The sequence below is a fragment of the Giraffa tippelskirchi genome, chromosome 6, assembly GCF_054371585.1.
Source record: "Giraffa tippelskirchi isolate mGirTip1 chromosome 6, T2T-mGirTip1v1.2.pri, whole genome shotgun sequence".
Taxonomy (NCBI): Eukaryota; Metazoa; Chordata; class Mammalia; order Artiodactyla; family Giraffidae; genus Giraffa; species Giraffa tippelskirchi.
In genome coordinates this window covers 148627340-148654809 of record NC_137280.1, presented here as the reverse complement: position 1 = coordinate 148654809, position 27470 = coordinate 148627340, and the positions used below count along the sequence as shown (strand labels likewise).

General features: G+C 36.9%; 2 long non-coding RNA genes across 2 annotated transcripts in view; one reads left to right on the top strand and one right to left on the bottom strand.

Moving 5' to 3' along the window:
• The window catches only part of LOC145511348 (uncharacterized), a 74251-nt gene extending 66951 nt beyond the window's left edge, over positions 1 to 7300 (bottom strand). The window contains exon 1 of the long non-coding RNA XR_014057817.1: positions 7217 to 7300. This is a non-coding gene — a long non-coding RNA (uncharacterized LOC145511348). The remainder of the gene's footprint in view (positions 1 to 7216) is intronic.
• A 76-nt stretch (positions 7301 to 7376) lies between these two features.
• The window catches only part of LOC145511346 (uncharacterized), a 40946-nt gene continuing 20852 nt past the window's right edge, over positions 7377 to 27470 (top strand). The window contains exons 1-2 of the long non-coding RNA XR_014057815.1: positions 7377 to 7549; positions 20883 to 21038. This is a non-coding gene — a long non-coding RNA (uncharacterized LOC145511346). The remainder of the gene's footprint in view (positions 7550 to 20882; positions 21039 to 27470) is intronic.

The following is a 27470-nucleotide window of genomic DNA, read 5'->3' as shown; positions in this document are numbered from 1 at the left end:
CCATGGAATCACAGAGAGTCAAATACAACTTAGTGACTAAACAACAGCAACAAAATAAATAAATGCATATAGACAGAAAGCAAATTGTGGTTTCTAGTGGTTGGGAGAAGGAGGAGTATGGAAACAGATTGCTAGATGAATGAGTATTGGATTTTCTTTGGAGTGATGAAGATATTTTGGAACTAAATAGATGTTGTGGTCACACAATGTTATGAATGTACTAAATATCACTGTTTGTAAACTTTCATATTATGTGAAATTAACCTCAACAACAAAAAAAATGAATTAGAAAATACATAAGTGCAGATTTGATGTGTAATTCATTATAAAAATATAGTCAATCTTAAAGAATAATGAAATGCTATAGAGTGGGTTACATGTGTCTATGTGTCTATAGACTTGTAGCCTTGAAACTATAAAGTTCATCAAAATTTACAATGGGCAAATGAAGGATAACATCAATAAAAAAATAAAACAGTAATTGAGCAAGTTTAATCTCATGTTTCATTTCTGTGTTTTACTTTTACTATTACTGTTCATTATGGCCGCTATCTTCACTGCTGCCTAACAACAAATGACAATAAATGTGAATTACCATATGTATGACTTTCATAAATTTTGCTGAGCTTCACATGCAGAACTGCTAGTATACTGAAACCTATGATAGAAAGAAAGTCTCACTTTCACAAATTATACTTAACAACATAATATTGAAACCAGGAATAAAACCGACATATGGGGTTATTTTTTCTTCCTGCTTTAAATACTATTCTTCTTTGGTGATTTATGCTTTGGAAGATCTTAAGTGATTCATAGAAGTTGTACTTACCACAAGATAGCCTTATTTCACAGAATATTTTCTAAAGTTCCCATTATTGCCATGTGAATAAAATATAACTTTTTTCAGAAAATGTATTAAGTATGTTTTTTATAAAAGAATCACAAACTTGAATTCTTGCAGAGCTAAAGCAATTGTCTTAAATGAGTAAAGAATGATTGCTAAAGAGTAGAGGCAGGGAGAGGAATTCAGTGGAAGCTGCCCTTTAAAGGAAGCACCTACAATCCATTTCTGGTCAATATTTGCTACATGGAAATGGAATGCAGGCTCAGTTCTCTTTGTTCATGAGAAGACAGATATTCTCATTTCATATGAAAGTAGCAGGTATTCTATATGTTAACAAGTAATTCTCTTTTTTAACATATCTGCTGCTGCTGCTGCTAAGTCGCTTCAGTCATGTCCGACTCTGTGCGACCCTATAGACGGCAGCCCACCAGGCCCCGGCGTCCCTAGGATTCTCCAGGCAAGAATACTGGAGTGGGTTGCCGTTTCCTTCTCCAGTTCATGAAAGGGAAAAGTGAAATGAAGTCGCTCAGTCGTCCGACTCTTAGCGACCCCATGGACTGTAGCCTACCCGGCTCCTCCATCCATGGGATTTTCCAGGCAAGAGTACTGGAGTGGGGTGCCATTGCCTTCTCCGTTAACATTATCAAAAACCACCAAAATGTATCTGTGAGATGAATGTGTCCAGGGAATTGCTGCTTATGTTTAAAACAAACAAACAAACAAACAAAAATTAAGATTCAGTACCCATTTGCATGGACACTCCATTCGGCCAGGTTTAAGTCAGTGTTCTACCATAGCAACTAGTTTTTAAACTTAAATCCATAGATAGGCTAAAACCAAGTACATAGCACTAAACTGTAAAACAGGGTATATTTAAAGAAAATAAATATCAACTGTTTCAGAATTAGTCCAGGAAAATATGACTGCATTACTGAACAAAGGCAAATATAGAGGTGACCAGGAGGAGTTTGGTTAGAAAGTAACTGAAATAAGAACAAATTGACCTCAGAGGTAACAGATAATTTTTAAAGAACAGTTATTTGTTGACACAATACTTTGAGTTGAAAAATCTTATGATACACATTAGATACATTAAAAAAGGAGAGGAGAGATAAGCAAATATGTTCATACCAGCTATAATACTATGTAGGTTGTCTGCTTTCATTATGTGTTATTTTATCATGAAATGAACCTATCAACACAACAAAAAGATCACTTACTGAATGGGAAAAGATATTTGCAAATGATATATTCCATGATACATTCAGAGAACTAAGATCATGGCATCTGGACCCATCACTTCATGGCAAATAGATGGGAGAACAATGGAAACAGTAAGAGATTTTATTTTGGGGGGCCCCAAAATCACTGCAGATGGTGACTACAGCTATGAACCTAAAATATGCTTGCTCCTTGGAAGAAATGCTATGACCAACCTAGACAGCATATTAAAAAGCAGAGACATTGCTTTGCCAACAAAGGTCCGTTTAGTCAAAGCTATGGTTTTTCCAGTAGTCATGTATCGATGTAAGAGTTGGACAACAAAGAAAGCTGAGTGCTGAAGAATTGATGCTTTTGAACTGTGGTGTTGGAGAAGACTCTTGAGAGTCCCTTGGACTGCAAGGAGTTCAAACCAGTAAAGGAAATCAGTTCTGAATTTTCATTGGAAAGGACTGATGCTGAAGCTGAAGCTCCAATACTTTGGCCACCTGATGCAAAGAACTGACTCATTTGAACAGACCCTGATATTGGGAAAGACTGAAGGCAGGAGGAGAAGGGGACAACAGAGGATGAGACGGTTGGATGACATCACTGACTCAATGAACATGAGTTTGAGCAAGCTCCAGGAGTTGGTGATGGACAGGGAAGGCTGACGTGCTATGGTTCTTGGGGTTGCAAAGAGTCGGACACGACTGAGGGACTGAACTGAACTGAAACTGATGAGAGGTTAACACTCAAAATATACAAAGAACTCATACAACTCAGCATCAGAAAACAAACAATTCAATTTTTAAAAAATGAGCAGGAATCTGAATAGATATTTTTCCAAAAATGTCTAACAGATGGCTAACAGGCACATGAAAAGATGCTCACTAATCATCAGGGAAATGCACATAAAAACCACAATGAGATACCACCTTACACTTGTCAGAATGGCTATTATCAAAAAAACAACAAATAAGTGTTGGTGAGGATGTGGAAAAAAGGTAACCTTTATGCACTATTGAGAATATAAATTGATATAGCCTCTATGGAAAACAGTGTGGAGATTCTCCCAAAATAAATTAAATTAGAATTACTATACATGTACGCATGCTCAGTTGTTAAGTCCTATTCAACTCTTTGCAACCTTGTTCACTGTAGCCCACCAGGCTCCACTGCCCATGGGATTTGCCAGGCACTAATACTGGAATATTGTCACCCTGCTTATTTAACTTATATGCAGAGTACATCATAAGAAACACTGGGCTGGAAGAAACACAAGCTGGAATCAAGATTGCTGGAAGAAATATCAATAACCTCAGATATGCAGATGACACCACCCTTATGGCAGAGAGTGAAGAAGAACTAAAGAGCCTCTTAATGAAGGTGAAGGAGGAGAGTGAAAAAGTTGGCTTAAAGCTCAACGTTCAGAAAACTAAGATCATGGCAACTGGTCCCACCACTCCATGGGAAATAGATGGGGAAACAGTGGAAATAGTGTCAGACTTTATCTTTTTGGGCTCCAGAATCACTGCTGATGGTGACTGCAGCCATGAAATTAAAAGACGCTTACTCCTTGGAAGGAAGGTTATGGCCAACCTAGATAGCATATTTAAAAGCAGAGACATTACTTTGCCAACAAAGGTCTGTCTAGTCAAGGCTATGGTTTTTCCAGTGGTCATGTATGGATGTGAGAGTTGGACGGTGAAGAAAGCTGAGCACCGCAGAATTGATGCTTTTGAACTGTGGTGTTGGAGAAGACTCTTGAGAGTCCCTTGGACTGCAAGGAGATCCAATCAATCCATCCTAAAAGAGATCAATCCTGGGTGTTCATTGGAAGGTCTGATGTTGAAGCTGAAACTCCAATACTTTGGCCACTTCATGCGAAGAGTTGACTCATTGGAAAAGACCCTAATGCTGGGTAGGATTGGGGGCGGGAGGAGAAGGAGGGACGACAGAAGATGAGATGGTTGGATGGCATCACCGACTCGATGAACATGGGTTTGGGGAGACTCCGGGAGTTGGTGATGGACAGAGAGGCCTGGCGTGCTGCAGTTCATGGGGTCGCAAAGAGTCGGACATGACTGAGCGATTGAACTGATTGAACTGAATACTGGAATGGGTTGCCATTTCCCCCTCCAGTGGATCTTCCCAACACAGGGATCAAATTGGCATCTCCTGGGTCTCCTGCATTGGTAGGTGGATTCTTTATCACTGAGCCACCTGGGAAGCCCTAGAACTAATACATGATCCAGCAATTCTACTCCAGAGTATTTATTCAAAGAAAATGAAAAGACTAATTAGAAAAGTATATACACCCCTATGTTCATTGTCACATTATTTACAATAACAAAAATGTGGAAGCAACCTAAAGGCCCATCAGTAGATGAATGAATAAAGAAGATGTGATGCATACAATGGATATATACAATGGAACATTACAGAGCCATAAAAAAGAATAAAATCTTGCCATTTGTGACACTATGGATGGGCCTAGAGGGTATTATGCTAAGTGAAATAAATCAGACTGAGAAAGACAAAGGCTATATGATTTCACTTATATGTGACATCAATCAAATAAAATAAATGAACAAATAAAACAGAAACAGTCATAGAAACAGAGAACAAACAGGTGGTTGTGAGAGGGGAGGAAGGAAGGAGAATGAAAGAAATAGATGAGGGAGATTAAAAGTTACAAAGTTCCAGTTGTAAAACTAACGAGTCATAGGTATCAAATGTACAGTGTGAGGAATAAATAATAACCGTCTAACATCTTCATATAGTGATATAGCATAACTAGACTTTTCATGGTGTTCATTTTGAAATTTATAAAAATATTGAATTACCATGTTGCATAACAGGAACTAGTGTAATGATGTAGGTCAATTATACTTTAAAAATAAACAAATGAGTCTCTTCTCTATGTCTGCATCTCTATTCCTGTCCTGCAAATAGGTTCATCAGTACCATTTTTCTAGAGTCCATAAAGATGTGTTAACATACAGAATTTGTGTTTCTCTAACTTACTTCCTTCTGTATAACAAGCTCTAGGTTCATCCACGTCACTAAAACTGACTCTAATGTGTTCCTTTTTATGGCTGAGTAATATTCTGTTGTGTGTGTGTGTGTGTGTGTGTGTGTGTGTGTGTGTGTGTGTATAAAACATAACTTTTTATCCATTCATCTATCAATGAAAATCTAGATTGTTTCCATATCCAAGCTATTACAAACAGTGCTGCAGTGAACAGAGTGTGGATAAATTGAGAGAATAATATTGAAACAAATACATTATCATATGTAAAATCTATAGTTAAATAGAAGTTGCTGGGTAACACAGAGCTCAATCCGGTGCTCTGTGACAACTTACAGGAGTGGGATGGGGTGGGGGTAGAAAAGAGGTTCAAGAGGGAGGGGACATATGTATACTTCTGGCTGATTTATGCTGTTGTATGGCAGAAACCAGCACAACATTGTAAAGCAATTATCCTCCAATTTAAAAATATATTAAAAAAAAACAAATGCATAGAAAAAGAAATCAGATGTGTGGTTATTAGAGATGGGGGTTGGGGAGGGAAAATTGGATAAATGCAGTCAAAATGTACAAACTTGCAGTTATAAGACGAATAAGTACTAGAGAGGTAATGTATAACATGACAAATGTAATTAACACTGCCATAAGTTATATATGAACCTTGTTAAGAGAGTAAACCCAAAGAGTTTCCATCCCAAGGAAAAATATGTTCTTTTAAAATTTCTTTTATTTTGAATCTACATGAGATGAATGCTCACTAAACGTATTGTGCTAGTCATTTCATAATGTATATAAATCAAACCATATGCTGTACATCTTAGACATAAGCAATGCTGGATGTCAACGATATCTCAGCTAAGCTGAAAGAAAAAAAGCTTGTTTGTAATGACAATACTTTGCTTAAGTACTGAAAGTGCGTTTTTTTCCTTCATAGGTGTGTCTGAACACTTGTTATAAGAAAGTATGTTTGTTAAAATATTTGTTGTAGGAACGTGTTTGTACTCACTTCAAAGTTGTAAACTCTGTTTACCATAGTAGGTTGATTTTATCCACAAACCATTTGGGTAATTAATTCACTATGACATCACTGATCTAGCCTTAATTAACTCAACCTATATAAAGATACTGTGGAACTATTTTTGTTTAATTAGAAGCATAGCTAATGACACACTTACTCTTTTACATAAATATTAGCAAAATACAATGTTTAACAAAATAGCTTTAAAGGCACAATACTTAATTTCCATTTGTCACTGTACCTAAAAGGCTGATATGCACTAAACATGGAATGAAATAAGTTTAAACAAAATCTTGATGATTCAAACAAAGGTATGGTGTCAAGATGTTGGAGTATAACGACAACAGTAAATTATCTACTGGTAAGATATTCCTTAAATAGCATACTCAATTCTGACAAATTTTAAGACAACATTAAATAACAAACGTGTACTCCTAGTAACTCCCCTTGTTCCCATACTCCCTCCTACCCTCCCTTCCTTTCTTCCTCCCTCCTTCCTTCCTTATAGTTATTTATTTCTTTTCTTTCCTATCTTTTCTCATGGCATCACTTTGAAAATCTATTCTCTTTTCCCCAGTTTTATAGAGAAAATTATGACCAGCTCTGGTCAAAATAACGTACCCTCCTAGCTTTGCCTTTTTGTCATGTCTTATTTTCAACAAGATACTCAATCTCTCTATGACATAGCTTACTCATCTATAAAATGGGAATAAGAGATCTTTGATCATAGAATCTAATTTATTCTTCACAATTGTATGCTCAAGGAACTGCTTTTATTTGCATCATACATAGTTCATGTATTTTTATATCTATAAATATACATAAAAATATTTATCATATATATACATATAAAATTACCTGAATAATAATAAATGTTCAAAGTACAATAGTTATTATTATCATTGCTATTAATTATATTTACTGTTATTATATTGCTTTTGTGACCTATAGGTAGACAATCGGAACTTCTAATAACTGTTAAAGAAGATTGATTCTTAGAAAACTTGTTTAAGTTATCCTCAAAATGTCTAACATCCTCAAAAGTGAATAGTAGAATTAACCACCTATATTTTGTAGATGTTCATTAAAGAATTAATTTCTAAGTAAATATGGACACTACCATGCCAAACAGCTCTTCAGTGTATTATCCAGATAAGCTGATCCAGAGACTACATTTTCATTTACACGGTGATGATTGTGACACGGGATTCCCCAGGTGGAGCAAGTAGTAAAGAATCTACCTGTCAAAGCAGGAGACATAATAGATGTGGGTTCTATCCCTGGGTTGGGAAGATTCCCTGGAGGAGGGAATGGCAACCCACTGCAATATTCTTGCCTGGAGAATCTATGGACAGAGGAGCCTGTCTCTGGTGGGCTACAGTCCATAGGGTCACAAAGAGCCAGACACGACTGAAGCACTTTAGCATGCCTGCATGGTTGTGACATGTCCCAGGTAACTCTGTAAGACAGTGGGCTGAGGACTTCAGTGGTGATATTCATTAACAAACACACACACAAAAATCACTGATATTAAATAATGACAAAAATTTAAACATACTTTGAGATACAGGATTGGGCACAGTTTCAATTTAACAATGGAGATTGTATCTTGTTGTTTATTGTCTGCATCATTTTCCAAAAATGCTTTTGAGGTGGCTTAATTTACACAATTACAGTTATAATACAAATTACCATGTAGAAAACTATATGTAACTTTTGGGAAATAGTTTTAGCAAACATTTATCCTCTGAATTAGTTTAAAGATTACTGTAAGTTGAGTGAGTAGCTGTAACATTTTACAGTCCATCAGCTTAACTCACCTCCCTCAAATCTCCAAATTTTAGCTTCCTCTTTGTTCCATTTCCCTTGGTTTCCTATGCAATGTGACGGTGTATGTATTTTGGTGTGATTTTACTCATTTGGAGTTTGGGGGAAGCAGGCAGGATGAGAATCGGTAGACAATTTGATATACACAATGTTCTGCACCTCCCCAGAGATGCTATCAGAGACCTTTCTTCCTATTTTCTTTGACTGATCTTGACTTTAACATGGTCATTGAACTCTTTTTCTTTCCTCCCAGTAGGTGGTATAAGTTTTACACAGGCATTCAACAAGGCCTTCCTCCATGCCAAAGAGTTCATCAGATTGAATTCAGAGTTCTCCTTTCAGTGGAGTCAGAAAACATTAAACCATAGATATTTCTGTTATAAACAACAATATTTTATATTTTTATAAATATTCTCAAACCTGGGACAATTTTAACAAAATTAAATTAGTACTTAAAGAATTTCAATTTCAAATATTACATGACACTAATTCATCAAATGACCACTGTGGAAAAAAACGTAATCCAACAAATGTAAGCTCTTTTCCTATGGGGAGCCTGAGAGAACTATAATTAGGAGGATTAAAAGTTGATTTTCTAACTATGGGATGTAATTGAAAATAATGTAATTATTAAGTAAAATTGAGAGAAAAAGTTTCTTTTTTTCCTTTAACTTTAGTCTAGTTTGTCCTTGTCCCAAAGCTATTGGTATTAGAGAGGGACAAAGGAAAAGACAAGAAAAGAGATTCATTCTTTCCATGAAGATCAGAATCTGTACTGCACAGCAGTATTCAAAGATCACAGAGCATTGCTTCTGACTTCTGTGAAAAACCACCAGCTTGTTTTTTTTAAGATATACTGCCAGTTGCAGAGGAATATTTTTGTAAATAATTAAATTGATATAAAAATTATCACACATGAATACTGTAACAATGTCAACATGCTTTGTATAAAAGCTTCCAAATAGATACTCTTAATTTTGATATCCTCTCATTGCAGATCAGCAATAAACAGTTCTTAGACTGGCATCAGCTAACAGGTCACATTTGAATAGGGAATATGAATATTTGGGACTTCCCTGGTGGCTCAGATAGTAAAGAATCTGCCTGTAATGCAGAAGACCTGGGTTTGATCCCTGGTTCGGGAAGATCCCCTGCAGAAGGGAATGGCAATATACTCCAGTATTCTTGCCTAGAGACTTCCATGGACAGAGGAGCCTGGCGGGCTACAGTTCATGGTGTTGCAAAGAGTTGGACACAACTGAACAATAACACTTTCACTTTATGGTTATTTAAAAAATTTAAGAAATAACTTCCACTAATAAAGGCTTCATGTTTCATAATCAGTTTCAAAAATCCTCTTATGGAGGAAGAAAAAAATACTTCCTACCACTGAAAAAATAAATCAATTGATGTTGAAATATACAATGACAATATCACAAAAAGTAACGCAACATTTTATTGCTCACAAAATCTATGACAATTATAAAAAAGTAATTGCCTGACTCTCATCTATTTTGTAGTTGGACAGATGATCTTGGAGAGGCTAAAACAGTTTTCTGAATTTGAAACTAAATTTTTGATAATTTATTAGAGCCCTTGGAATTTTTTGTATTCTTTGTTCTAGACCAGTCACCCATAAGCTGAGTATGGTGTTCTACAAAATTTCTGTCAGCTTCCACCCAGAGCTTCCATCTCTGTCCATGCTGTTAAATGAATGGCATCCAGAGGAAGGTTTACCATTGAAAAAAAAGTGTTTAGTTTCAAGTTTTCAAACCAAATCAATACTAATAAAAATGTTCTTAAAGTTAAAAAAAAGATAAATTATTGAGATTTTTTTTCTCTTGATTATATGGCTCTCCATAATTTGGATGTTCATGTTAAATCAATGAATTTTTTAAAAATTATTATTACTATTTCACTATCATTTCCAATTTTTTTAAAAAAAACATGAACTATGTACTGAGATCTCACAACAGACATTTGTTTTTGATCACATATAATCTGAATATTGAAAAAGACAGAATATTTGTTTAAACTATGCTACTGCTACTGCTAAGTCACTTCAGTCGTGTCCGACTCTGTGCGACCCCATAGACAGCAGCCCACCAGGCTCCACCGTCCCTGGGATTCTCCAGGCAAGAACACTGGAGTGGGTTGTCATTTCCTTCTCCAGTGCATGAAAGGGAAAAGTGAAAGTGAAGTCGCTCAGTCGTGTCCGACTCTTAGCGACCCCATGGACTGCAGCCTACCAGGCTCCTCCGTCCATGTGATTTTCCAGGCAAGAGTATTGGAGTGGAGTGCCATTGCCTTCTCCAGTTTACTTTAATAAAATATTTCTTAAAATTGGTACCAGAAAAGGAACTCCTATTACATTAAAACAAAATCCACAATAGGAGAGTTTCAAAATGTAGCCCGCTAAATGGCAGCAGTCTTTACATCAGTGAGAGAACTAGTGATCTGACCAATAGGTCCCAAGGGAGTTGAAATCTCACCATAAATATCGTAATGCTCACTTTCCATTATGCATTGCATTTGTTCATTCATTTCAACACTACACAGGGAAGTAGATGCCAGACAAAGAACATAGAACACTGACCAAAGGGAACTCGCAGATGTGACCAGGGGATATGCCTTTAAATTATCTGTGGCATTTTCATGAAAATGATGGAATTTGGTTGAATGACTTAATTTTTCTTGTGAGTAAAATCAGTGGATCTTGAGCATTAGGACAAATAGGTAGCATATATGATTAATTATTTCATGTCTCAGATATGTTGAAAAGCAAGTTCCTGAGGGAAAAGATATTTTACTATTTAAGATCAGGAGGGACTTCCCTGGTGGGTCAGTGGCTAAGACTCTGAGCTCTCAGCACAAAGGGCCCAGGTTTGATCCCTGGTCAAGGTATTTGATCCCACATGCTACAACCAAGACATTGCATGCCTCAACTAAAAGATCTGGCATGTCACAAGGAAGATCAAAGATTCTATGTGCCACAACTAAGACCCAGCACAGCCAAATACATAAACATTAAAAAAAGAAGGAAAAAAAAAAAACCAAACAGGAGTAGTCCTTCAAACTGGAAAAGAAAACATATCACAATAGGTGCATAAAGAAAACCATTTGACATTATTTAAAACCTATTCATAATAAAAATGCTTAGTAAATTTGGAATAGAAAGCAACCTCATTAATGTCATAAAAGGAATCTCAGACACCCTGATAGTAACATCAGTATCAATCATTAAAGACAGAAATGTTTCCTTTTCTATAACAGAAAGTGGGCAAATATATTAGATTTAACCATTACTGTTCAAATTTGCCCTGGAAGTTTTAGCCAATACCATAAGGCAAGAAAAATGACTAAAGGGCATGCATTTCAGTATACTAGCCATGAACACTAGGAAATCAAAATTTAATTAATACCATTTAGAGTATTACATAAGAGACTCGGTTCGATCTCTGGGTTGGAAGACCCCATGGAGGAGGGCATGGCAATCCACTCCAGTATTCTTGCCTGGAGAATCCCCATGAGCAGAGGAGCCTGATGGGCTACAGTTCATGGGGTCGCAAAGAGTAAGACATGACTGAAGCGACATAGCACAAAGTCCTTAAAAATGCATTGTCCAAAGTGACATATTGGTGTTAGCAAATGGTTTTTTAAAGAGATGTCATATTTTTGCAGAAAACTGAAGTAATGAACACTAGAGAAGTTATCTGTAACAAGTAGGGATATCTAATTTTCTAAAATTACACATATATACTTTTAAAGAAAAGAGCTGATGTTAAGGAACCCAAATTGTGAAGGCTTACTCTGAAATGTTTCAGTATTCTATATTTCTTCACACATGACCGAGACTGATTTCCTTTCTTCTCTATTCCTTCCTCCTCTCACATCTACTTGGTACTTAGTGACTGAAGCATCTAAAACAGAATGTGCAGTGGGTATTTGTTTGGATGAAGATAAAAGCATCATGATCTAGAAGCCCTCAGCCTCATGGTCCAGTTATGTGGTTGGCTTCACCTAGCCAATAAACGAAGTTTTGCCTTGGCCTCAGTTCAGTTCAGTTCAGTTCAGTTGCTCAGTCGTGTCCGACTCTTTGCGACCCTATGAATTGCAGCACGCCAGGCCTCTCTGTCCATCACCAACTCCCGGAGTCTACCCAAACCCATATCCATCGAGTCAGTGATGCCATCCAACCATCTCATCCTCTGTCATCCCCTTCTCCTCCTGCCCCCAGTCCTACCCAGCATTAGGGTCTTTTCCAATGAGTCAACTCTTCGCATCAGGTGGCCAAAGTATTGGAGTTTCAGCTTCAACATCAGTCCTTCCAATGAACACCCAGGATTGATCTCTTTTAGGATGGATTGATTGGATCTCCTTGCAGTCCAAGGGACTTTCTCCAACACCACAGTTCAAAAGCATCAATTCTGCAGCGCTCAGCTTTTTTCACCGTCCAACTCTCACATCCATACATGACCACTGGAAAAACCATAGCCTTGACTAGACATATATACTCAAATATAAGAATAATTTGATCCCTCATTAGTTTAGAGCTACATGGAAAAAATGCACATGCAGTCTACAGGTATTATTATGGTCATGATGAAAGAGAAACTGCCATTACTTATTGTATTGTTTATTTTCTTGGACTCCAAAATCACTGTGGATGGTCACTGCAGCCATGAAATTAAAGGGTGCTTGCTCCTTGGAAGAAAAGCTAAGACTAACCTAGATAGCATATTAAAAAGAAGAGATATCATTTTGCCAACAAAAGTCCATATAGTTAAAGCTATGGTTTTTCCAGTAGTCATGTACAGATGTGAGAGTTGGATCACAAAGAATACTGAGCAATGAAGAACTGATGCTCTCAAACTGTGGTGCTGGAGAAGACTCTTGCTGGAGAAGACTCTTGAGAGGCCCTTGGACAGCAAGGAGATCAAACCAGTCAATTCTAAAGGAAATCAACCCTGAATATTCATCGGAAGGACTGATGCTGAAGCTGAAGCTCTAATACTTTGGTCACCTGATGCAAATGGCTGACTCATTGGAAAAGTCCCTGATGTTAGGGAAGATTAAAGGCGGAAGGAGAAGAGGGCGTCAGAGGATGAGATGGCTGGATGGCATCACCAATGCAATGGACATGAACTTGGGCAAACTTCAGGAGATGGTGAGGAAGAGAAAGGCCTGGTATGCTGCAATCCATGCAGTCACAAAGAGTCAGACACGACTGGGCGACTAAACAAGAACAACAACATAATAAATATATCTTATGGAGTCTTATCATTTAAATTCACTGCTACTTGACTAATGTTTATGTAGAGGTAAGCACTTGTAAATGCAAAATGCAACAGACCAATTGCACATTTCTAGAACAGCCAGTAGCTGGTTGATTTTTTTTTAAAGAGAATCATTGAATTTGATTACATACAACTTTAAAGTATAGCACATCCAAAATCCATTAAGATCCATTCACCTCAGACTTACTCTGAAGCCATCATCATGAAGGGGTCTGGGAAAAGAGAAACAAGCAGCAATGGAGACTAAGAAAAGCATCCAGTGAAACAGAAAGAAAACCAGGAGAAAATGGTGGACTAGAAGTCAAGGATGAAAGCTTTTCAAAGGCAATGAGAAGATAAATGGTGTGAAATGCTGCTTCTGGGTAAAATGTGAGATGGAATAACTGAATTAAATATTGCATAAAGGACTGGGGATCTTGATAAGATAGTTTGATGGAGTTGAGGGAGATAACCTGATTGATGTTAATTCAAGGAAATATAGAGAACATCATTTTTTTTTTGATGAGTTTTGCTATAAAACAGAAAGAAATGAAGTAATTGTTAAAAAGGCAAGTGCAGTTAAGAGAAGGTTATTTTAGAAAGAAATAATTGCATATTCATCTGATAGTGAAAAAGATTTGATTGAGGGTGTGAAAATATAAATATTAAATAGTTTAAAATTTTTAATCTCATACAAACATATAGTTATTATCAGTTCTTTATTAACTTAATAATGAGAGAACCAGAACAATGGTAAAGAAGATTCAGTAAAAGGAGAGCTTGGCAAAAAAAGAATATGTGGTAATATCATAAAGTATAAAATATATGGGGTAAGACTGCAAAGTTACACACAAAACAGATTGATATCTTATAGTAATTAAACTATAATCTTTGGCATCATTTTCCCCCTATTGGATAGAATTTTTTATTTTTCCAGATGAAAATAATTTATAAGTTATCAATTTCTTGCAAATTAACATCAAACTTTACAAGTGTGAGGCCATAATCAAAAGTAAATAGTACATCAAACAAAATTATATCATTTTTAATAATCTATTTTAAAATGCACTAAAGATCAGTAAATGGATGGATACTGGGGTAAAATGACTGGTTCATATTTAAGTAAACAAGTATGGCAAAATATTAATTATAGGATTTTCATTATAAATGTATTGTTTAACACTCTAAAATTATTCTAATTTGCAATACACTTCATGTGAAGTGAAGTAAAAGTGTTAGTTGCTCAGTCATGTCCAACACTTTGGAACCCCATGGGCACTGTAGCCTGGCAGGCTCCTCTATCCATGGAATTCTCCAGGCAAGAATGCTGGAGTGGGTTGCCGTTCCCTTTTCCAGGGGATCTTCCTGACCCAGAGATTGAACTGGGTCTCCTGCATTGCAGGCAGATTCTTTACCGTCTGAGCCACCAGGGTTTTTAAGGAAAATGCATTCTCAAGTGTGAGATGATTCTTAAGTAAGATAATTAGAAAATAATCTAGTATAATTTTAGGAAAGCATAAAATAATATTACCTTCATTCCAAGTTTGTGTTAATTTTCTTAACACTGAAGAATGATAAAATAGAACAAAGAGGGAAGAATGACTAAAGTAGAGATCAATATTCACACATGCTAGAGAAGAAGGGATCCTATGCACAAAGATGTTGGCCTTAGCTAGATGGCTGTTCATTCAGAACAGTATTTGGAGAGGGCAAAGTACTGGTGCTAATGAAGTTATATGTGTGTTCAGGATCCACGGTTGGTCTGGGAAACAGTGGAAACAGTGTCAGACTTTATTTGGGGGGGCTCCAAAATCACTGCAGATGGTGATTGCAGCCATGAAATTAAAAGACCCTTACTCCTTGGAAGGAAAGTTATGACCAACCTAAATAGCATATTAAAAAGCAGAGACATTACTTTGCCAACAAAGGTCCGTCTAGTCAAGGCTATGTTTTTTCCAGTAGTCATGTATGGATGTGAGAGTTGGACTCTAAAGAAAGCTGAGCTCTGAAGAATTGATGTTTTTGAACTGTGGTGTTGGAGAAGACTCTTGAGAGTCCCTTGGACTGCAAGGAGATCCAAACAGTCCATTCTAAAGGAGATCAGCCCTGGGTGTTCACTGGAAGGACTGGTGTTAAAGCTGAAACTCCAATACTTTGGCCATCTGATGCGAAGAGTTGACTCATTGGAAAAGACCCTGATGCTGGAAAGGATTTGGGGCAGCAGGAGAAGGGGACGACAGAGGATGATAGGTTGGATGGCATTACTGACTCGATGGACATAAGTTTGGGTAAACTCGAGGAGTTGGTGAAGGACAGGGAGGCCTGGAGTGCTGCGGTTCATGGGGTTGCAAAGAGTTGGACATGACTGAGCAACTGAACTGAACTGAACTGAATGTTTACAGAATGTCTCTTCTGAATGCTTCTATTAGAAGCAAGGATTGAGATTTGAAAAAAGCAGAGATCTACAATAGTCAGTTGGGAAGGTGGGAAAGCAGAGACTGTGTGTCTCCTGCTGTGTTCAACTGTGCAGGTACAGGTGTGATATAAGCAGCAGGTTGAATTTAACTAGAGTCATAGTTTTGCCAGATGAATATAATAGAGGACAAATGTCTGCTTGGTTCAAAGAAAACAACCTTTAGTGTTTAGTATTAAGGCAGAGAAAATTATTACTGATAAGAATTTTTTTTTAACCTAGAAAAAGCTAATTCAAGCCAAAATTGAAATGTATGAGTGTAGTAATCCATCTTTTCATTTCAATTATTCAATATGCATTGTGAAAAATAAAGATTGTCTTCTTTGTAAAATGAAATAATGGCAATCTTTCTACTTAAAGACACATGTTCTGGGCTTAGCCTATATACAAGTTTCACAATAATGCTGATTTTTCTTCTCCATTAACACTGGTAGAAGTATACTGATAAACTTGGTGTAGCAAGCAAAACATAGATAATTACACATTGTTCTAGAAGTATAATATTAAACTCAGAAAACTGAGCTCTTGCAATTAAAGCTACATATACAAATACAAATTTAAAATTTAGACCACAAGTAAGACTAAAAAATATCCATAATGGAATGTCCTACTGGGTTTTCAGAATATATTTCATGAAACTGCATTTTAAGTGACTTTTATCATAAAACTCCAATTAGTTTAGTCTAGATTAGTTTAGTCACAAGTCGTGTCCGACTCATGCAATCCCGTGAACTGTAGCCTGGCATGCTCCTCTGTCCATGGGATTTTCCAGGCAAGAATCCTGGAGTGGTTTGCCATTTCCTTCTCCAGGGTATCTTCCTGACCCAGGGATCGAACCCAGATCTCCCACATTGCAGGCAGACGCTTTACCATCTGAGCCACCAGGGAAACTCCAATTAGCTTCTAATTTAAATCTGAGAAATTACCACTTGTTGTACTTTTGCCTTACAAAAATCAGCCTATTATATAAAGTTAACTCACATTCAAACTTTTTGTTTTTAAACACACACATTTAGCTCCTTCTTGTTATTTTTTTTTAAATCACTTCATGCAAAGTTAATGAAAAACTAGTTATGGTTTCTCCCCAAACGATGTACTCAGACAAATAGTAATTGTATTGGTCTGTCTTCTTTTCTGTTTCTCTGAAAAGTTGTGTTCCTCAAATGAATAATTACCTACAGATAATTAAATTTTGCTGATATGGTCTACTCATATCCCTTGTACACAAAAACAGCAGAGCCTGTCTTCTTGGAAATCTATCTTGGTCATATCAGATAAACTTACTGTCCATCACATAACTGGTATCAATTCTTATTTAATTACACAAGAATGCAACACTACGTTAAAAGACAAATAAGATTTAATTTTAATAGCCAACAGCCTATGAGCCCATGTTCCATTATACATTAAGAAGACTAATTATATTTTTAAAATAATGCTCTAACGAAAAATCTTAGGAGTACATAGGCAGCATTGCTCTGTCTGCTGTGATTTTAGGAGTTCACAAACCATTTAGGCCATTGTAAACATGACCACTGTCTTTGCTGAAAATAAATCTTTTGAAACACATGAGAAGTTAAGACAACACTGCAGTTATCTACAACTGACCCACGCCGGTGCCAACCAGCTGTTGGACACACAGGAAACTAGGTGTCATCATGTCTTGGGCTCTGCTGGGATCTTGTCAGAGATGTAATAAAGGTCTTCCTTCCCAGAAGTGTCTGAGGGAGACTAGAGAACATCAGGTCACAGATATGAGGATGAGAAGGCAATACATTCAGGTATATTGTCAAATTAGAGACTAGGAACCTCTTACAGAGTGGTCACCATTGAGTATGTGTGAGTATGTTTGAACTTCAAAAGGATCAAGGATCTCCTTGAACTCCAAAAGTCCAAGACTGCCAAATCTTCCTGCCTTGGAGCCCAGAAGGATGCCACTCTAGGGTGTTCTAGATTCTCTACAAAAATCTGTCCTTAGAAGACCTTTTTGCTTCTCATCATTGAAAGGATACCTACAATACAAAACACTCCAACAAGAACTCAGCCCACTGAACAATATAACAATACCAGCCAATCTCAGGGATTCTAACAACAAAATGAAAACAAGGTAAAATGATCACAGTATTTAGGGAAAAAAACCGCTGGACTGTTGGAGGAGCAAGATAAACACCTATTGGCAGCAATAGCATATATATGTATCCATGTTATACATATATGAAGAATAATTTAAAAGACTAAAGTGTGGCACATACACACACACACACACACACACACAAACTTCCTCAACCTCCTCGTTTTATCCACCTTGATCTTTATATATTTTAACAGCACTATTGAAGTATAAAGAAAGCTGAGCGCCCTAGAATTGATGCTTTTGAACTGTGGTTGTGGAGAAGACTCTTAAGAGTCCCTTGGACTGAAAGGAGATCCAATCAGTCCATCCTAGAGGAAATCAGTTCGAATATTCATTGGAAGGACTGATGCTGAAGCTGAAACTCTGATACTTTGGCCACTTGATGCTGTGAAAGATTGAAGGCAGGAGGAGAAGGGGATGACAGAGGATGAGATGGTTGGATGGCATCACCGACTCCATGGACATGAGTTTGAGCAAACTCCAGGAGTTGGTGATGGACAGGGAGGCCTGGCATGATGCAAGTCCATGGGGTCACAAAGAGTAGGACACGACTGAGCAACTGAACTGAACTGATTGAGGTGTAAATGATATACAATAGATAGAATACATTTAAAGTGCATGATTTGTTAAGTATACACCAGGGACTCTAACACCACTAGTAAATAAATGAATATGTTCATCACCCTCCAAAGCTACTTCATGCTGCTTAGGAATTACCACTTCTCACCATTCCCAGGTCCTTCCCTGGGGGCTCAGATGGTAAAGTACCACCTGCAATGCAGAAGACCTGAGTTCAATCTCTGAGTTGGGAAGATCCCCTGGAGAAGGGAACAGCGACCCATTCCAGAAGATGACACGACCATCTACCATAAGGTAGAAAGCAAAGAGGAACTAAAGAGCCTCTTGATGAAAGTCAAAGAGGAGAATGAAAAAGTTGGCTTAAAACTCAATATTCAAGAAACTAAGATCATGGCATTCAGTCCCATCACATGGCAAATAGATGGGGAAACAATGGAAACAGTGACAGATTTTATTTTCTTGGGCTCCAAAAACACTGTCTACAGTGAATGCAGCCATGAAATTAAAAGATGCTTGCTCCTTGAAAGAAAAGCTATTACAAACCTAGACAGTGTATTGAAGAGCAGAGACATTACTTTGACAACAAAGGTCTGTCTAGTCAAAGCTATGGTTTTTCCAATAGTCATGTATGGATGTGAGAGTTGGACTGAGCACCGAAAAATTGATGCTTTTGAACTGTGGTGTTGGAGAAGACTCTTGAGAGTCCCTTGGACTGCAAGGATATCCAACCAGTCTATCTTAAAGGAGATCAGTCCTGAATATCCATTGGAAGGACTGATGTTGAAGCTGAAGCTCCAATACTTTGGCCACCAGATGAGAAGAACTGATTCATTAGAAAAGGCCCTGATGCTGGGAAAGATTGAGGGCAGGAGGAGAAGGGGATGACAGAGGATGAGATGGTTGGATGGCATCACTGACTCAATGGACATGAGTTTGGGTAATATCCAGGAGTTGGTGATGGACAGAGAGGCCCGGCATGCTGCAGTCCATGGGGTCACAAAGAGTTGGACATGACTGAATGACTGAATTGAACTGAACTGAATAGTTGATAGTCATTACTTTTTAATGGTAAGTACTGCTCCATTGTATTTACCATATTTCATTTATTCATTCATCTATTTAGGGATATCTGGGTCATTTGCAATTTTTGCCTATAAGTTACAAAGTATTTATAATTATGAACAAGCTTCTCTTAATATAGGTGCACAAGTATTGCATAAATACATACTTTCATTTGGGAAAAGAGTAGGACTGCTGAGTCAAGACATATGGTCAATGTACACTTAACTTTTAAGGAAAGTACCAAACTGTTTTCCACATGGTTACACCATTTTCATTCCACTATAATACATGGTGTTATCAGCTGCTTCATGTCCTTGTCAACATTGGGTATCGTCATTCTAAAACTTTAGACATTTTAATAGGGACTTCATGTTATTTTATTGTCATTTTAATTTTTATTCCCCTAATGATTAATGAGCATTAATTAACTGAAAATGAGTATTTTCTATTCAAATATCTTCAATGGTGAAGTATTTGCTCAATATTTATACATATTTAAAAAATTTGTTTGATTTGTTATTGCTGTTTTCAGAGTATTTTATATATTCTGATACAAGTCCATGCTTGTTGCTTATCTTTTAATTCTATTTTTTAATGACTAGATATTAATTTTGATAAGTCAAAATATTAAAAAAAAAACCCACTATAGACCAAGCTTTTCTTTTTAACAAGAAAAGACCAACCTTTTCTTGTTATACCAAATATACATATTTGCCTAAACAGAGGACATAAAAACTTTCTCTTATATTTTTCAACTTTAAGTTGAATAATTTTAGCTCTTATGTTTATGATTCACTCTGAGTGAATGTATGCATATGGTTCACTCTTGCCATGTCCTGTTTGAAAACTTCCAATTTACCTTGATTCATGTACCTAACATTCCAGGTTCCTATGCGATATTGTTTTTTACAGCATTGGACTTTACTTTCACCACCAGACACATCCACAACGGGCACTGTTTCTGCTTTGGCTCAGCCTCTTCATTCCTTCTGGAGCTATTTCTCTGCTCTTCTCCTGTAGCATATTGGACACCTACTAACCTAGGGAGTTGATCTTTCAGTGTCGTGTCTTTTTGCCTTTTGATACTGTTCATGTGGTTCTCAAGACAAGAATGCTGAAGTGGTTTGCCATTCCCTTCTCCAGTGGGAAAACACATTTATTCAGAACTCTCCACAATGACCCATCCATCTTGGGTGGCCCTACATGGCATGGCTCATAGTTTCATTGAGTTACACAAGATCATGTGTTTGGTTAGTTTTCTGTGATTGTGCTCCCTGTCCTCTGATGGATTAGGTTAAGAGGCTTGTGGAAACATCCTGATAGGAGGGACTGGCTGTGGGGAAAAGTGGGTCTTGCTCTGGTGGGCAAGGCTAAGTTTAGAAAATCTTTAACTCATCTTTCTGCTGATGAGTGGGTCTGTGTTCCCTCCCTGAAGGTTGGCCTGACGTCAAACTATGGTTGAAGTAATGGTGACCTACTCCATATGGATTTACGCCAGCACACTGTTCCTCCCAGGCCTGCTGCAGTCAGGGCCCCTTACCCCATGGCAGGCCACTGTTGACTCATGCCAAAGATTCTCAAGCACACACAGGTAAGTCTGGCTCAGTCTCTTGCGGGGTAACTGCTCCTTTCTCCTGGGTCCTGGTACACACAAGGTTGTGTTTGTGCCTTTCAAGAGTCTCTGTTTCCCCAGTCCTCTGGAAGTTCTATGATCAAATCCTGTTGACCTTCAAAGTCAATTTTCCTGGGGGTTCTCAGTCCCTTTGTCAGATCCCTAGGTTGGCAAATCTGTTGTGGAGCCTAGAAGTTTCACAACAGTGTTAGAACTTCTTTGGTATAATTGTTCTCTGGTTTGTGGATCACCCACCCGGTGGCGCTATAGTGGAGGTAATGTCAACCTTCTCCAAGAGGACTTATGCCACACACTGCACCTCCGAGGACTGCTAATGCCAGAGCCCCTGCTCCTGCAGCAGGGTACTGCTGACCTGTGCCTTTACAGGAGATCCACAAACAGTCAAAGGCAGGTCTAGCTCAGTTTCTTGAGGATGTCATTGCTTCTTTCCCTGGATCCTCGTGTGCACAAGGATTTGTTTGCACTCTCCAACTGTCTCTGGCAGTACGAGGTTTGATTTTAAAGGCAATCACGTCTTTTGCAGCTACTGTTCTGTTGCAGCTACTCTTTTGTCCTTGGATGCGGGGTTATCTCTTTTGGTGGATTCCTCAGCAGCTAGTTGCGATTTTGGTATTCTTGCAGGAGAACATTTTTCTACTCCACCATTTTGGATATGCAAGTCAAGAAGCCACAGTTAGAACCAGACATGGAACAATGGACTGGTTCAAAATTGGGAAAGGAATATGTCAAGGCTGTACATTGCCACCCTGCTTATTTAACTTATACGAAGAGTACGTCATGTGAAATGCCAAGCTGGATGAAGCACAAGCTGGAATCAAGATTGCTAGGAGAAATATCCATAACCTCAGATATGCAGATGACACCACCCTTATGGTAGAAAGTGAAGATGAACTAAAGAGCCACCTGATGAGGGTGAAAGAGGAAAGTGAAAAACCTTGCTTAAAACTCAACATTCAAAAAGCTAAGATCATGGCGGCATCTGGTCCCATCACTTCATGGCAAATAATTGGGGACACAATGGAAAAAGTGACAGACTTTATTTTTTTGGGTCCCCAAGTCACTGTGAATGGTGAATGCAGCTATGAAATTAAAAGATCATTGCTCCTTGGAAGAAAAGCTATGACAAACCTAAACAGAGTATTAAAAAGCAGAGATCACTTTTCTGACAAAGTTCCATACAATTAAAGCTATGGTTTTTCCAGTAGTCATGTATGGATGTGAGAGTTGGACAGTAAAGAAGGTTGAGCACCAAAGAACTGATGCTTTTAAACTGTGGTGCTGGAGAAAACTCTTGAGACCCCCTTGGACTGCAAGGAGATCAAACCAGTCAATCTTAAAGGAAATCCACCCTGAATTTTAATTGACATGACTGATGCTGAAGCTAAATCTCCAAAATTTTGGGCACCTGAGACAAAGAGCAGACTCTTTGGAAAATACCCTGATAATGGAAAAGATTGAAGGCAGGAGGAGAAGGGGGTGACAGAGGATGAGACGGTTGGATAATATCACTGACTCTGTGGGCATCAGTTCAGTTCAGTTCAGTTCAGTCACTCAGTTGTGTCTGACTCTCTGCGACCCCATGAATTGCAGCACACCAGGCCTCCCTGTCCATCACCAACTCCTGGAATCTACCTAAACCCATGTTCATCGAGTCGGTGATGCCATCCAACCATCTCATCCTCTGTCGTCCCCTTCTCCTCCCGCCCCCAATCCTACCCAGCATTAGGGTCTTTTCCAATGAGTCAACCCTTTGCATGAGGTGGCCAAAGTATTGGAGTTTCAGCTTCAACATCAGACCTTCCAATGAACACCCAGGATTGATCTCTTTTAGGATGGATTGATTGGATCTCCTTGCAGTCCAAGGGACTCTCAAGAGTCTTCTCCAACACCACAGTTCAAAAGTATCAATTCTGTGGCGCTCAGCTTTCTTCACCATCCAAATTTCACATCCATACATGACCACTGGAAAAACCATAGCCTTGACTAGATGGACTTTTGCTGGCAAAGTAATGTCTCTGCTTTTAAATATGCTATCTAGGTTGGCCATAAGCTTCCTTCCAAGGAGTAAGCGTCTTTTAATTTCATGGCTGCAGTCACCATCAGCAGTGATTCTGGAGCCCAGAAAAATAAAGTCTGACACTGTTTCCACTGTTTCCCTATCTATTTCCCATGAAGTGATGGGACCAGATGCCATGATCTTAGTTTTCTGAACGTTGAGCTTTAAGCCAACTTTTTCACTCTCCTCCTTCACCTTCATCAAGAGGCTCTTTAGTTCTTCTTCACTCTCTGCCATAAGGGTATAAGTTTGAGCAAACTCCGAGAGGCAGTGAAGAACAGGGAAGCCTGGGGTGCTGCAGTCCATGGGGTCACAAAGAGCCAGACACAACTGAGTGATTGAACAACAACAACAATGCATATGGTACAAGTTTGAATTGAAATGCCTTTTTTTTTTGGTTGAGCAGGACTTTTTAAAAGGATGCCCCTTTCTTCCATGAATTGCCTTTGTATTTTTGACATAAATCTACTGACCATGTAAGTAAGCGTCTATTTCTGGACTCTCTGTCCTCTTCCATTAAACTGTTTATCGTGTTAATAACACAGCCTTTATCAAGGAAACTTTTAAAATGAACTTGAAGTGTGAATCCTCCGATATCATTCTCTTTCAAAATTGCTTTGCCTAAGTCATTTGTATTTCCATATAAATTTTAGAAGTTACTTGTCAATTTTATGTAAACTCTGCTTGAATGTTGATTGGGGTGGGGATGAATATACATGTAATTTCAGGAATAACTGACTTCTTAAACACTGTAGAATTTCTCATTCATTAATACAATATATCACTCCAGTCATTTAATTCCTCTCAGCACTCTTTCATAAGTTTGGTCTACAAGTCTTACATATTTGGTCATATTTAGTCCTAAATATTTTATATTTTTATGTTATCACTAAGTAAACTAACAATTGTACTCTTAGGTATCTACCCAAGAAAATTAAAACTATATGCTTATACAAAGACTGTATGTGACTGTTCATAGTAACATTTTTCACAGTAGCCAAAAAGTGGAAACATCCCTAAGAATCGCACACTGATGAATAGATAAATACATTATGGTATATCCATAAAATATAATACTATTTGTTAATAAAATGAGTAAGTTAATACTTATTACTACATTGATAAGCCACAAAAGCATTTCACTAAATAAACGGAGTGGGTCACAAACTACTTCATATTGTATGATTCCACTTAACATCAGATGGTCAGAATAGACAAATCTATAGAGAAAGATTAGTGGGGCTGGAAACAAATTAAGGTTCAGATACTAACAGATTATGGGCACAAGAGATCTTTTTGACGTGATGGAAATATTTTAAAATTGAATTGTGGTGGTAGTGTACAGCTCTGTTAATTTACTAAAAAGCATTGAACTGTATATCTAAAATGAATAAACGAAATGGTTCATAAAGTATATCTCGTTAAAGCTATCTGAAAGAGTATATATAAAATAAATACAGAAAATGAATGTATACCAAATATTAGATGATATTAGGGTAATATTAGCAAGTTTCTTAAGTACAGTAATTATATTATGCTTTGAATAAAAAAGTATTTATTATTAAGATATCCATGAGATGAAGTATTATGATGTCTGCCACTTTCTTTCAAATGGTTCCCTCTTTCTATATATAATATATATTGCACATATATATAACACAAGAAGTACAGATATTAAGTATGGTCAAATGTTCATAGATGTTGAATATAGGTAGAAATTATGCATGTGTTCATTGTACTAACGCTCAAGTCTAATTGAAAAATTTTATTTAAAACTTTGGAAAATGTGTTGGATCATTAGATGCTTGAAAGGGCTCAGATCAAATTCAGCAGCCATTCTTTGTGAGAGTGGGAATAGAGGAAAATAGCTTTAATATTAAAAAGCAAAAACGACCAATTACTCCAAACCTTCAGCAAATATTATTCTAAGTGCCAAGACACTAATCTTCTTTTATTTTAAATCAGTTACTAAAAAGTGATGCCTGTTAGTACAGTTTTTACTTAATATTGTATTGAAAATTTTCATAAATGCAACAGACAGAAAGTTAATAACTGGAAAATATATTAAGTTCTTTATTTTGGGCTGATAACCCATTGGAATCTAGTGAAAGTGACTAGATTTAATAAGAATTTTTTATAATATGGCTGGATAAAAGTCAAATGTAAGAGCAGAGATTTTCTCTACTCCTGTAATAAGTGTAATAAACCAAAGAGAGAGAGATCTCATTTACAGTCACAAGAAAATTTAATTCATAAGAATATGTATAAAAGGAATATATTACAGAAAATTATATATAAATGTATCATAAAATGTCAATTCTTCCACATTTAATATAAAAGTTAATTGCAATTCTAATCAGAACACCAAAGAAAGACCATTTGTGTGAAGAACTAGATAAAATAATTTTACATTTCAAATGAAAGAACAGTGAAGGAAAAAAATACCTTGCCAGCAACGATATATGCTATAAAGTCACTGTGATCAAAACAATATGGTATTAGTATAGAAAATTACTTATAGGATCAGAACTGAGTAGTTAATCCATAAGTGTACCCCTGTGTATAGGTGTACATATGCTATGGTAAAGGCAGTCTTTTAATGGGAAACTGTCTCAGTAAAACAGTGCTAGCAAAGCTACCAATCCTTCTGGAAAAAAAATCCCCAGATTCTCACATTTATAAAATTAAATACTATAGATATACTAAAATCAAATTCAAATAATATAAAACATTAAGCTCTTCAAAAGTAATCAAGAAGACTATGTGTACAATCACGGGTCATCTCAAGGTTCATAGAATATGAGTGATTTCTGGAATTTCAAAAGCCATAAAATAAATAGAGCCAAGTATGGAAATATAAAGATCAAAATGTTAATTGACCAAAACTATGATTAAAAAACTCATAAATAGAAAAAAAATGTAAACTCAATGCCCAGTGTTACTATCTATGATACACAAAGACGTCTTGCCTATTGACAAGATGACCACAAAGATTCATTTGAAATATGGAGAATATAAATAGATACTTCACTGGAAAAGATTATCTTGAACTAACATTAAAATGTTATGATTTACTAGTGGTCAGATAAAAGAAAACAAAATTAAAGAAGCAGTTATTTTTTTAATAAACTCTTGTCCTGTAAATATTTTTTAAAAAGCTATAATAAATAACCCATTGGGTTCATAGGAAGGTGGAACAAAGGGTGCTCAACCAGTAGTGGTGAAAACATAAGCTACCTTTTTAGAATGTAATCTGGAAACATCAAAATTATATGCACCCATACACATACACACAATGTTTCTCACAAAAAAAATAACATATTAAATAATATAGGCTTAGCTAAATTTCCTCCTAAAACAGAGGCTATGGTATAATTTTACTGCTAACAGGTTAGTGGACATGCAATTCAGATGCAATAGAAAATCAGGGTAGAAGAGAAAGGGTGTATCAAGTGTTGTTTAATCAAGGTAACTACAGCTTCACCGGAAATACAGCCCATCGCTCAATCATTTAAGTTTTATAAACTACTGCCTTCTGAACAGTCATCAAGGGAAAGACAGGAAGAGCAGGAATTTTCCTGTCCACTTCTTGTGTGCATCATTTCCACCCTACCCTTGGAACCTGTATTCTGAATTCTTCTGGTAGCTGCTAGTGAAAGTTATCACTTTGGAAGTTAGTATCAGGTGTGACAGAAATCCTTACCCCCTAGAGGTAGGATTAAAGAATCAGTGAGGGAGATATGAAATAACGGTGGTCGTTAGATTTTCTCTGTAGCAAAAAGCCAGTTGTTTAGGTGGGCATATATATGGGGCTAAGATTGACTGGCAAGTCCCATAATTAGGTCATAGATATTCATGAACAAAATTGAGTGATATACCATTGTCCATAATGGCAAAACACTGGAGACACAGCCAATGTTCAGAAAAAAGGATTGTTAAATAAATTTTAGGATATCCATTATGTGAAAATTTGTATAACCTAAGAAAAGAATTAGAAATATTATAGATAACCCAAATGGTTTGCATGAGGTATTACTGAATGAGAAAACAACAGTTTCAAATATTTATGTATAATTTGACTTCCATTTGAAAAACAATTTTAAAAACTTTGATGTGTATTATATGTGTACATTGTATAGAAGTGACTACCTGAGTATACATGCATGGCTGTGAGCACATATAAAGATAGATAAGATTCTTTACATATGGAAGGAAAAATATATTCATGTAGGAACTATGGAGGGGGAGTCAAAGAAAATACTATTCTAAGAATAAAACATATAATCACTTTATACATTCATATATACTTTGTCCTTATGTATCTCTCTGAATTA